We start from the raw sequence: 11,476 nt of genomic DNA, 5'->3' as shown, positions 1-11,476 counted from the left end.
AGATGTTCATTTTCATATGAAGGTCTTTATTTCCTGCGAAACCTATATTAAATGAATTTGTATACTTTTCCCTTGTTAATCTGTCTTTTGTAAAAAAGGCCATGAACTTAGGAGAGCAGAAGGAAAAGATAATTTTTCTCCCCTATTCTGGGAGAACTAGATTGTAAGATGTTCTCGCTCACACTAATATTACCAATAAAGATCAAAGCTTAGTTTCAAATCTTAAGATTGATTCTAGCCCCTGTGATTTACTCAATATGAGACAATTAGAGTAATTGGACTTAGAATTCAGGGTAGAAATAAGTACCTTCATCAAACAGGAAGGTCAAGAATACGGATCATATTTTCAACTAGGATGATTTTATCCCTCTTCTAGGGAATATTGGCAATGTCTAAAGACATTTTTAATTGTCACAGTTTTGAGAAGTGCTATTGGCATCCAGAGGCCAGAGGCCAGGGATGCTTTTATATACCCTACAGTTCAGAGGACAGCATCTCAAACAGAGAATTACTGGACCAAAATGTCAAAAGTGCTGAAGTTGATAACACTCAAATGAAATTGACAGGACCAACTACATAATTTGTGGGGCCAGTACAAAATAAAAATTCAGAACTACATGTTCAAGAAGCAGTAAAATTTTTTTCTCTTTGTCTCCCCTTCATGATGTCATTTATTTGTTAATTAATGTCATGTTTCCTTGAGCAATCTTGTGCCCAAGAATGTGGATGATGATAGTTTGAGGCTGAGCAGGGTCATTTTATGATGCCGTCTGAAACCAGAAAAGTGGGAAAAAGGCAATCCTGTGCCCAAGGAACCATGTCATTAGGTTGGGCAACTTCAGAGCTTCACGGGCACCCTGGGTTCTGCCTTCAATTCAGCACCATCCCTGATGCTCCCTTTTCCTACATTTAGGATTTCCCAGGAAAGACGTATGGTAGTGAAATGGCAGTGAGCTGAGGCTCCAAGTCTCTGGTACATTCTTCAATTGTGCTGTCCGACTGCACTAACCGAACATAAATTCAAAGATAGAATTACTAAAAAATTCAAGATTGTGATGACACAGCATTGAACCCCAAGCATGGGGCGCTCTTCTGAGCACAGAGCCTTGTGTGATTGCATTGGTCAATTACCTGTGAGTTGGTTCTGTAGAATGATTATGATAACTGGAAGGAATTAAAGAGGTGACTTCATAGCTGGTGCAAGAATCTCAAGAGATTCTTGAGAGGTCCAAAAGATTTGTTTTTTATATTCAGGAGTTTTGAAACCACAGCAGGAAGCCAAAGGTTTAGTGTAACAGTTTATCCCCATTGGGAATGTAGAGTGTAAACCCAGAGAACAGTAGTCACTTAGAATGACCAAAGATTAAAAAAGAGGAGAACAATAATGGAAAGCTAAAGTTGGATGTTGAGAAGCTAGCATAGAAAGGGAAACCTTTGAAATTCGCTTAACAGCAAACTGAGTCAAGCAGGGACAGTAGACAGAACAGTTACAGGTAGGAATGTAGGATAGGTTTCTGAGAGATCTAATCTGAGGGACAGTGTGGGGATGGCCTCAGAAGAGTGTGTTCTAGATGGTGATAGTTTAAGGCTGAGCAGGGTCATTTTATGATGTCATCTGAAACAAGAAAAGTGGGAAAAAGGCTCAAGTACTTGATTACCTTTGCTTAATAGGTGCTACTAGGCATAAGATGCTTGTGTTAGTGACATGTTGTTGAGACAGGAGAGTTCCTTTGACCCTTTTGTGAATGGGAACTGAAGTGCACTGGCTCTGGGTCCAGCTGGCCACTTTGATGCCAATAGGGATGAACGTCACTCACTCAAACCCACTGGGCTCAACTGCTCATGAAAGGAAGCTCTCAGGCAAGTGGGTGCTGGAGCTGTGGTAAACGCTTTTGGGCTCCAGCCCCACAGCAGCATTTAGGGGTATGATACAATTAATGCTCTTTTAGCAGTTGCTGTCTGTGTACATCTAAGTGTTAACAAGCTCAGTGGATAGTCCGGGTGACAGCCTTTTACACTCTGCCCTCTTGGTACCCAGGTTCTTGTTCAGCATCTAGGAAGAATCAGATTGCCTGAATGGTTTGAAAGGTGATGCATGCAGAGGGTTTTATTAAGCAGTGGAAGTGACTCTCGGTGGAAGGGGAGCTGGAAAGGGGATGGTGTGATAAGAAGGTGATCTTTCTCCGAAGCCTGGCTTCTCCATCTGGGCTCCTCTCTGAAGCTGTGCCATCTGAAGTTAAGCCACATCTATCCATAGTCTCGGAAGCTCAGTTGCTTCTCCTTTTGACGTTCAGCTGCTTGTGTTGCTCTGCCGACTGAAGTCTGTTATGTGCACAGGATATGGGAAGAGTGGGGCAAAAAGGCAACATTTAGGCAGAAAAATGGGGTCAGATGTTTTCACTTAGGGCCACTGTCCCAGGCTTATGGGTGGGGTTTAGATGGCTCAGCTCTTCTGTATCATTGTGGAATGCAGAATAATTGCCTGCCAAGATACCCACATGCTAATCCTCATAACCTGTGAATATATTACTTAATGATGTGATTCAGGTTACAGAACTTGAGATCAGAGGATTATGCTGAATAATGTAGAGGCACCCAATCAAATCACATGGGTCCTTAGAATGGAGAATCTTTTTTAGCTACAGTTGTTCAAAGAAATGCAAAGAGAGAAGGACTTGATGTCCTGTTTTGGACTTTGAAAATGGAGCAACACATAACCCAAGGAATGCAGGTGCTCTCAAAACCTGGGAAATGCAGATAACCGCTTCTTCCCTGAAGTCTCCAGAAAGAAATAGAGTCTTGTCAACACTCTGATTTTAGCACAAGGAGATCATGTCAGATGTTTGATCTTCAGAAATATAAAATAATAAACTTGCCTTGCTTTAAACCATTAAGTTGGTGGTAATTTGTTACAGCAGCAATAGGGAACTAATATACATCTCCTGGGCTGCAAAGTAGACAGTTCTGTGAGAAAAGAAACCATAGAAAATTAGTGCTGAGATGAACTACTGAGATAGTAGAATCTAATGTCCTCATTTTAGAGAAAAGAAACCTGTTTTAAGGGAGTTAACTGACATGCCTAAGATCACACAGCTACGGCCCTTTAGGGCAAATTGTTGTCCTTTTTATTACCTTACACTTTTCCTCATAAAGAAGATCATGTGTGGGAGGTAAGAGACGAAGGGAACAGACGCACCATTCACAATATCAAGAGAAAAGCTCTAAGAGCCAGGGAGAGAATAAACAAAAATGAGGGAAGAAAAGAACCAAGAGAGAAGTAAATCTTTTTCTTTTGTTCAAAGACAAGTTCCAGCCAGAAATGCGAACATTTCAGGCAGAGAAGGCAAAAAAATAAAAGATTAAGTCGGCTCCTAGAAGCACAGGTAAAACATGAAAAATGATCAAATGAGACGGGAGGGAGAAACCCTCGCCCGTGCTTCTGTGTCATCTAAATCAGAGTAGCTCCACTTTTGCAGTTGCTTCCAGTGTCGACTTCTCCTTAATAAAGTACGCAGTGAGTCCACGAGGTGACTGGTGTTGAAGACCTGTATATCTCATTAGTCCCTGAAGGACAACAAGGGAGAAGATCTACTTCACCTCAGAGAAACGAGGCTGCCCTTGGAGAGTAATCCCACCTGAGCAGCTGATCTGAAAACAGACCTTTTTTTTTTTTTTTTTTTTTTTTGCCTAATACCAAGTCTCAGAGGAGAGCTGCCTTTCTCATGACATTCTTTATGGGCCTTCTCTAGGTTAGAAATTAAAGAGAAATATGTCAGGTACAAAGTCTAGGAACAAAATATAAAACATGACTCTAATAGGGTACTAATAATGATAGTGCCCTTGGAAATACCCAGAAAAGAGCAAATTGTCAGTGTTTAAAAAGTCATTAGATCATCAATCATGTAAGTCTTGCTTTTGTTTGCTAATTAATTTCTTTTATGGTGAAGAATACACCTGAAAAATCCAGTGGTAGAAATGTTTCAGCACAGGTTCCGTTTGTATGGAGTGACATTTGTGTCTATTTGTTTCCAACTCCTATGATGAAACATCCATAGTATTAGACTAAATGAATGTATAGTGCAAGTGAAGAAGGAATGAAGATTCTTGTGTTAAATTATTTTAGTTACACTTACATAATAATTGTAGCTAAAAGACCAATTATGCAAAATTTTAAAATAGTCTCTGTCTTTGGTATGTGTCTATCTTATTTGGTCTTCACTGAACTACCTCATTTGTCATATGCCTCGTGCCTTTTTAAAATTCTCTTGTATGGCTTCTCTATAGAATGCTCCTCTAGTTTCCCCTCTGCAGCCCACCCAAAGGTGGGAGCCAAGTAGTCTAAAAACGCTTTATTTAATTTACAATACAATATGTGCACAGCTCAATATCATCTGCTTAGAGAACAAAATCTTCCCTCTGAAGTGATTTCTCTCCCATTCTGCAAACCCCAAATTCCCCAAATGTGTCAGATTTTACATCTGAGTAAAAATCTTTCCATTCATTTTCTTGCGTGGCTTCTCCCCAGCTTTCCAGTGAATCCCTATATCTTCTGGTGCTCTGTGATATGGGTAGAGAGGGTATGAGGCTGTATTCAGAACTGTCTCTTTGTGCTCTTTTTGGTAGTTGACTCTACCTTATAACCTTGATGAGAAAAAAAAACATTGATTCCTGCTTGAGGCCAATCTATAAGTGATGTTTATACATTTGGACCATGTCTGCAGGGGTTTTCTTTCTCTGGGTTCACTGCGTTTTTCCTGTTTTATAGTGTCCTATATCCCCAAAAGGCCATGCCAAATGAATTGTGTGGACATATGGCTGAGTGGTCCCAGTCTGAGTGAGCATGGATGTGTGTGAGTGTGCCCTGCAATTGGATGGTGCTCTGTCCAGGGTGGGTTCCTCCCTTGCTCCCTGGGCTGTGGGGGTGGGATGCAGCATCTAAGACCTGAAATAGAATAATTGGGTAAATAATCATTGATAGGTTTTGGCTGTGTCCGCACCCAAATCTCATCTTGAATTGTAGCTCCCATAAGTCCCACATGTTGTCGGAGGGACCCGGAGGGAATTAGTTGAATCATGAGGGCAGTTGCCCCCATACTTTCTCATGGTAGTGAATGAGTCTCACAAGAGCTCATGGTTTTATAAAGGGAAACCCCTTTTTCTTGGTTCTCATTCTCTCTCTTGCCTGCTGCCATGTAAGGCACGCCTTTGATTGTGAGGCCTCCCCAGCCACATGGAACTGTGAGTCCATTAAACCTCTTTTTCCTTATAAACTACCCAGTCTCAGGTATGTCTTTATCAGCAGGATGAAAATGGACTAATATGATTATCTTACTTATTTTCATTCATGTTTATTAACTATATGCATAGTTCTTATTTATTTCTATGTTTAATATTGGAAGTGTTTTGGCCTTCATTTAGAAATTTGGTGATGTTTTTGTAACTGGAAATATGCCATAGGAACTTAACTCTCATGTATGTCAATTAACCTATGGTAAAATTTGTTTCTTTATACATAGGTTTACTTAAAGTTGCAGTTTCCAAAACCTATCAATAACATTAGGTAAGGACTTACTATCCTGTTAAACTAGATTAAGACATATTTTATTTTTACACTCTAAATAAAAACAGTGGTTTTGGAAACAATTGTGGTTTATAAAAATGTGACTTACCTCTGAGATTATTTTACAATAATATATTTAAAACTTAAAAAATTGTGTTTTCAAGCATTAATTTTCTTACATAAATTCACTTATCATAATATCCAGAAAGTGACTGTCATTTGTTTATGATGTTATCTGACATCATAAACTTTGTCTTAGTATAATGTAGCAATCAGACTCTAAGATACGAAATCTTAAAGGGAGAAAAGGCAAGTTACTAAGTTACTAAGTCTCTCAGTCTTCCTCCCCATCTTCTGAACACTTTACTTCAGGACCATATCCCACTCCTTCTACCACCTGAGAATGATCAGTCTGTAGTTACCCTTTAAAATATCATTGCACACAGTGTGTGGCACAATACAAACAGATTAGCATTTTTTAAATTCCCATTTTACCTTTAGAAACCTGACCATGGAGAGGTTAAGAAATTTGCCTATAAAATCGTAAGAATCACCTCTCAATCCATGTCCATTTGACTAGAAAGCACCAGTATTTAACCACTCCATTGTAAAGCTCACATTCATCTTTTGAAATCCTTTTTTTGTTTTACATTTAGACAAAAAACATAAATGTTGTGGCAGGCACTCACACACTATAGAGCAAAGAATAAAGAAATGAAAAGCAAGGTTAAAAAAAGAGAAAAGAAAAGGTAAATGTAAATCTTGATAGCTGAAAGAAAAATTCAGCTCAAATTCTCCTCTGTGGTTTTTCTCTTTCACTGGTCCATATTCACTGACAAAGAGACTACTGGGAGAAGTTTAGGCTACCCCTGGCAGCATGAGCTGAATAGGAAGATTATTATTCATGTGGGCCTGCATTTTTCTCAGGCCGCCGTAGGAATATTCTACAACTAGCAGGTGCCAAGGTCAATTCTGGAACAAAGTCTAGACTCTCTGACTAAATAAATAAATCCTCTTTGGAGATAGTGTCAGAGACATTTCTCTCTACTTGTGGATTTGGACGTTGGTAAATTCACTGACTACACTTCTCACAATAGAGTAAGCAAATGCAGGCCGGGCGCGGTGGCTCAAGCCTGTAATCCCAGTACTTTGGGAGGCCGAGGCGGGTGGATCATGAGGTCAAGAGATCGAGACCATCCTGGTCAACATGGTGAAACCCTGTCTCTACTAAAAAAAAAAAAAAATACAAAAAATTAGCTGGGCATAGTGGTGCGTGCCTGTAATCCCAGCCACTCAGGAGGCTGAGGCAGGCGAATTGCCTGAACCAAGGAAGCGGAGGTTGCGGTGAGCCGAGATCACGCCATTGCACTCCAGCCTGGGTAACAAGAGCGAAACTCTGTCTAAAAAAAAAAAAAAAAAAAAAATCAAGCAAATGCATTAATAAAGAACAGGAAAGGGGGAGAGAGTATGGAATAAATTATAATTGTGCCTCACTTAAGGATGGGAATTTTGTCATTAGGCAAGTTTCTAGCGTGAACATCATGGAGTGTACTTAAATAAACCTAGATGGGGCAGCCTACTGAACACCTAGGCTCTATGCTATAGCCTAGAGCTCTTAGGCTATAAACCTGTATAGCAAGCTACTGTAGCAACTAATGTAGACAATTATAAAACAATGGTAAGTGTTTGTGTATCTCAATACACCTAAAAACAGAAAAGGTACAGTAAAGTACAATATTTTATCTTATGGAACCATTTTCATTACATGTTATCCATTATTGAACTAAACATTGTTGTTCAGTCTCTAGCTGTATTTAAGCCCCACAAATGTAGAGATGTTGTCTTATTTCTATTTTTCCATTTCCTAGCATAGAATGCAGCATGTAAGGAGAGCTCAGTAACTATTTATTGAACTGTAGTTATCAATCTACAATAATGAGAGTGGGGCAAAAAATTAATAAAATAGACAATAGCTCAAAAACTCTTAATTATATTAAAGCTAAACAGTTACTATATTTTTCTCTTGTTAATAAGAAAAACTATTTTTTCAAGTCTTGAAAAGCCTTGGGTTTGATAGGATAGAGAAAGTCTGCTAAAAGTAGGTGGCAAGAAGCCAATTTTTCAATAAATATTTCTACATAGAGGTAAATAGAGTTAGCTGTAGATTAATGTTTTCTAAACTATGACATTTATTCTGAAATAAAGATCTTATTATTAGATACAAATCCAAATGAATTAAGCTCACATTTGGGAACAAGATATTATTTTACCTCAAGTTATTTGATGAAAGGAAATTCTATTGTGTGGTCACATTCGTTTAAATGTATGTAAAATTTACTCTTCTAGTCGGGTTTTCTGACTGTTTATTTATATTAGAGAATCAGCTAATGTGATTATGGAGGCTAAGTTCTAAAATCTTCAAATGGCAAGATGAAGAGGCAACCCAGGAAAGCTGATGATATAGCTTCAGTCTGAAAGCCAGAACACATGAGATCCAAGTGTTGATGTTTCAGTTCCAGTCCAAAGGCAGAAAAAGATCCATGTCTCAGCTCAACAGTCAGGCAGGAGGAGTTCCCTCTTATTCATGAAAATGTCATCCTTCTTGTGCTCTACAGGCCTTCAACAGATCGTATAAGGTCCACCCACATTAAGGAGGGCAATCTGTTTTTCTAGGTTTATTGATTCAAACGTTAATCTCATCCAAAGATACCCTTACAGACACATATCTAGAATACGTTTGACCAAATATCTGGGCTCCTTGTGGCCTAGGCCACTTGACAGATAAAATTAACCATCACACTTACTAATAGGAATGAAGAGTGAGAAATAATCTTTAGTGGTAAATTGATCAACACAATTCTCAGAAAAAGAACTGCTATTCACAAAACAGGCATGGTTTGTAAAGGACTGACAAATATTTTCCTGATGAAAATGCCCATAACTAATAATGGTTCTTTTTCTGACTTCACTTATGTATTGTTTGCTTTAGGGTTCACGACTCTCTGGAAATCAGAAAACCTGAACCATATTGATGTATTGATCTAGCTCTCATCACTGTAATTATATTTAACATTTTTCTCCAAAGGGAGAGACTGTTTCTATTTCCGCAGCATTTTGTGAATATACACATTGTAAAAAACCTGGGTAAACAACTGCTTCCTGTTTAGAGATAGAAATGGCATTTTATCATGGATTCAAAATATCAGGGAGAACTGCTCTCAGTAATAATTTCTCAACTAATTTATTTATTTCACAGATTTAAATTAGTTATTATCTCCTTGTGCTTAAAGAAGCAAGCATACCCTTTGTTAGTTCCTTTGTCCAAAAAATTAATGTCATAGGATCATAATCCTATGGAGAATAATTCTTTTCTTTTCATAAGAAAAAATAAGAAATATATTTGTCCACTCGTCCTGCAATTATTAGATGTGCAACTATAACAAGGATTCGGGCTGTCTCAATTTGGTTCCTTGTTAGCATGATTAGCCTTGTTAGCACTGAGATTCTTTCAGAAACAGAAGACTTTTTATTCATATCATTTTTATCCATTTCAAGTACTGAGCCATATGCAAAGCATATATTGAGGCCAGGAAAGAAAATCTAAGTTCTCCAAGATCACACAGTTATAAGGTAGAAAGGCAGTAATTACAACTCAAGCATTAGACAGCTCTTAACAAGCATGCCTCATATTCTAACTGATTACTCCAATATTAACTTGTGGTTTCAAGAGACTTTATGACCAGTGTCCTGCCTGACTAGGGTTGCAGTCAAGAGCTCCATTGGGAGATAGTTGGCCTTTTCTCACAACTCAGTATTTCAGAATATTTGCTGTGCAAAAACAAGAGCTTGAAAATAATATTTCAATTAGGAATTTGCTAACAGAGTCCAGAAATGTAGAATACTGACCGATGAATAGATTGCTGAATTATTTGAACATATAGGATGTTCTTGTTCTGAAAACAGTAATTAGCTAAATTTTATTCAGAAGAGGGAGCATCGCAGAGGAGTCACGAGCATTAAATCTGAAGTCCACTTCTAATGCTGGTTCTGCTATCTTCTAGTTCCTACTTAGTCTCCTTTTGAACAAAATCTTGTTAGATATTACTCAGAAAATATAGTTATTTATGCAAAATATGCACAACATTACTAACTGCAAGGAGGGATATCTTGACTTACTCTCTTGAGCACTGCAAGCTCAAGCCAATTAATTAAATTAGTTATTATCTCCTTGCACTTAAAGAAGCAAGTATACCCCTTGTTAAGTTCCTTTGTCCAAAAAATTAATGTCACAGAATCATAATCCTAGAGAGAATAATTCTTTTTATAAGAAAAAATAGGAAATATATTTATCAACCTGTTCTCTGTGATGTTTGGGCAAGCTGGACCAGAGCAAAGGCAAAAAACATACCTACTCCATTTTTTATGACATTCTTAAATTAATTGGATTTCTGTGTACACATTTTCTCAAATTTGAGATGTTTGTTTGCTGCTTAAGTATAATTTTAATAACTGTGATCACAAATTCTACACTGTATATAGTATATTAAGGACCATCTATATATATTCCATTAGTCTTATACTTCTTAAACAAAAATGTCTCCCTTGGGTGTTTGAATTTATCTTATAATGAAGTACAGTCAATATATTGAAAATTGTTGAACTGGTTATTGTCTATTCAGACATTTCTTAATTATCACAATGGCAAGGTCAAATAAAATCAGTAGATAATGTCACAAGGAATGTCAGACTGTGTGATTTGAAAATCAAATTTACTTACACTTTTAGCAAATAATCCCATTGCCAGTCTCATTAAATAATCCTCATTGTGTGTCACTGTGTTATGCTTATGGGAAAAACACTGAAGGAGAGACTTGGACATACGTTGATATTTTCATCACAGTCATCCATCACTATAATGAGTAACCAAAGCCCCTTTGAAAATTATATGTCTGGCATTGCATAGATTCCAAAGCATTGACTTCTTCTGTAACACACTTTCAGAGGCATTAATATGAATGTTATGCTAATTTGTCTGTTTTGACCTAGAGTTTATTTAAAATCCTAGAGGATTTTCAAGAGGCCATTGCTTCATTAAACTAACTTGTAAAGCAAAGCTAACTTCAGCCTTTTATTTTATTAAAATGAATTCATCTAAAAATTTATTTGAAGAGTGAATCAACACAAGCTCTTCAAGAAGTGTTGTTCAATTTAAGCATTAATTGAAGGTCTGGAGTAGTGGCTTAAAGCTGTAGTAAAACAATTCTGAATTTAATTCCCAACTTTACTACTTACTAGCTGTATGTCCTTAGGTATGTTATTTATGCTCTTTTAGTTATTTGTATACTGAACATTACATTTCAGTAAATGATACTACTTATCTTCCAATTGTTATAAGGATTAAGTACACTGATGAAATAAAGATTTACAACAGTCTCTGGCACCCAATAGTCACTAAATATACGGTTATTATTAACTACTTCTTAATCATTATTTTCAGTACCTGTGCTTTATAACAGGAAATATATAAACTAGTATTTAATTCAGAATTTTTCTCTTAGGGTAATCATAATGGTTTAGAATTTGGGGATATGATTTCTTTGTGAAATTCTTTAAAATATTCAAAACATGAACATTTAAAGATATTTATGGTAGACTTTTACAGAGTGAGTTTCGGGATAAGTGCTGTTCATAAGGTGAGGCTCCTAACTTCAGACACTTACGATCCAGTTCCTCAGGTAAGGAATGCATAGATGATGACAGCAAGCATCCTCAAACAATAGCAGTGGCTTTAAGCCACTGCTCCAGATTCCCAATTAATGCTGAAATTGAATTGCACTTCTTGAACAGCTTTTGTTGATTCACTCTTCAAATAATTTTTTAGATTAATTCATTTTAATAAAATAATAGGTTGAAGTT

The 11,476-nt window shown here is 37.1% G+C and overlaps 1 long non-coding RNA gene across 1 annotated transcript in view; it reads right to left on the bottom strand.

Moving 5' to 3' along the window:
* Positions 1 to 2,876: 2,876 nt before the first annotated feature.
* LOC141582026 (uncharacterized) overlaps positions 2,877 to 11,476 on the bottom strand; it is a 124,637-nt gene continuing 116,037 nt past the window's right edge. The window contains exon 3 of the long non-coding RNA XR_012514866.1: positions 2,877 to 2,964. This is a non-coding gene — a long non-coding RNA (uncharacterized LOC141582026). The remainder of the gene's footprint in view (positions 2,965 to 11,476) is intronic.

The sequence above is a fragment of the Saimiri boliviensis genome, chromosome 18 (genome assembly GCF_048565385.1).
Source record: "Saimiri boliviensis isolate mSaiBol1 chromosome 18, mSaiBol1.pri, whole genome shotgun sequence".
Classification (NCBI taxonomy): Eukaryota; Metazoa; Chordata; class Mammalia; order Primates; family Cebidae; genus Saimiri; species Saimiri boliviensis.
This window is presented reverse-complemented; position numbering and strand designations above follow the sequence as displayed.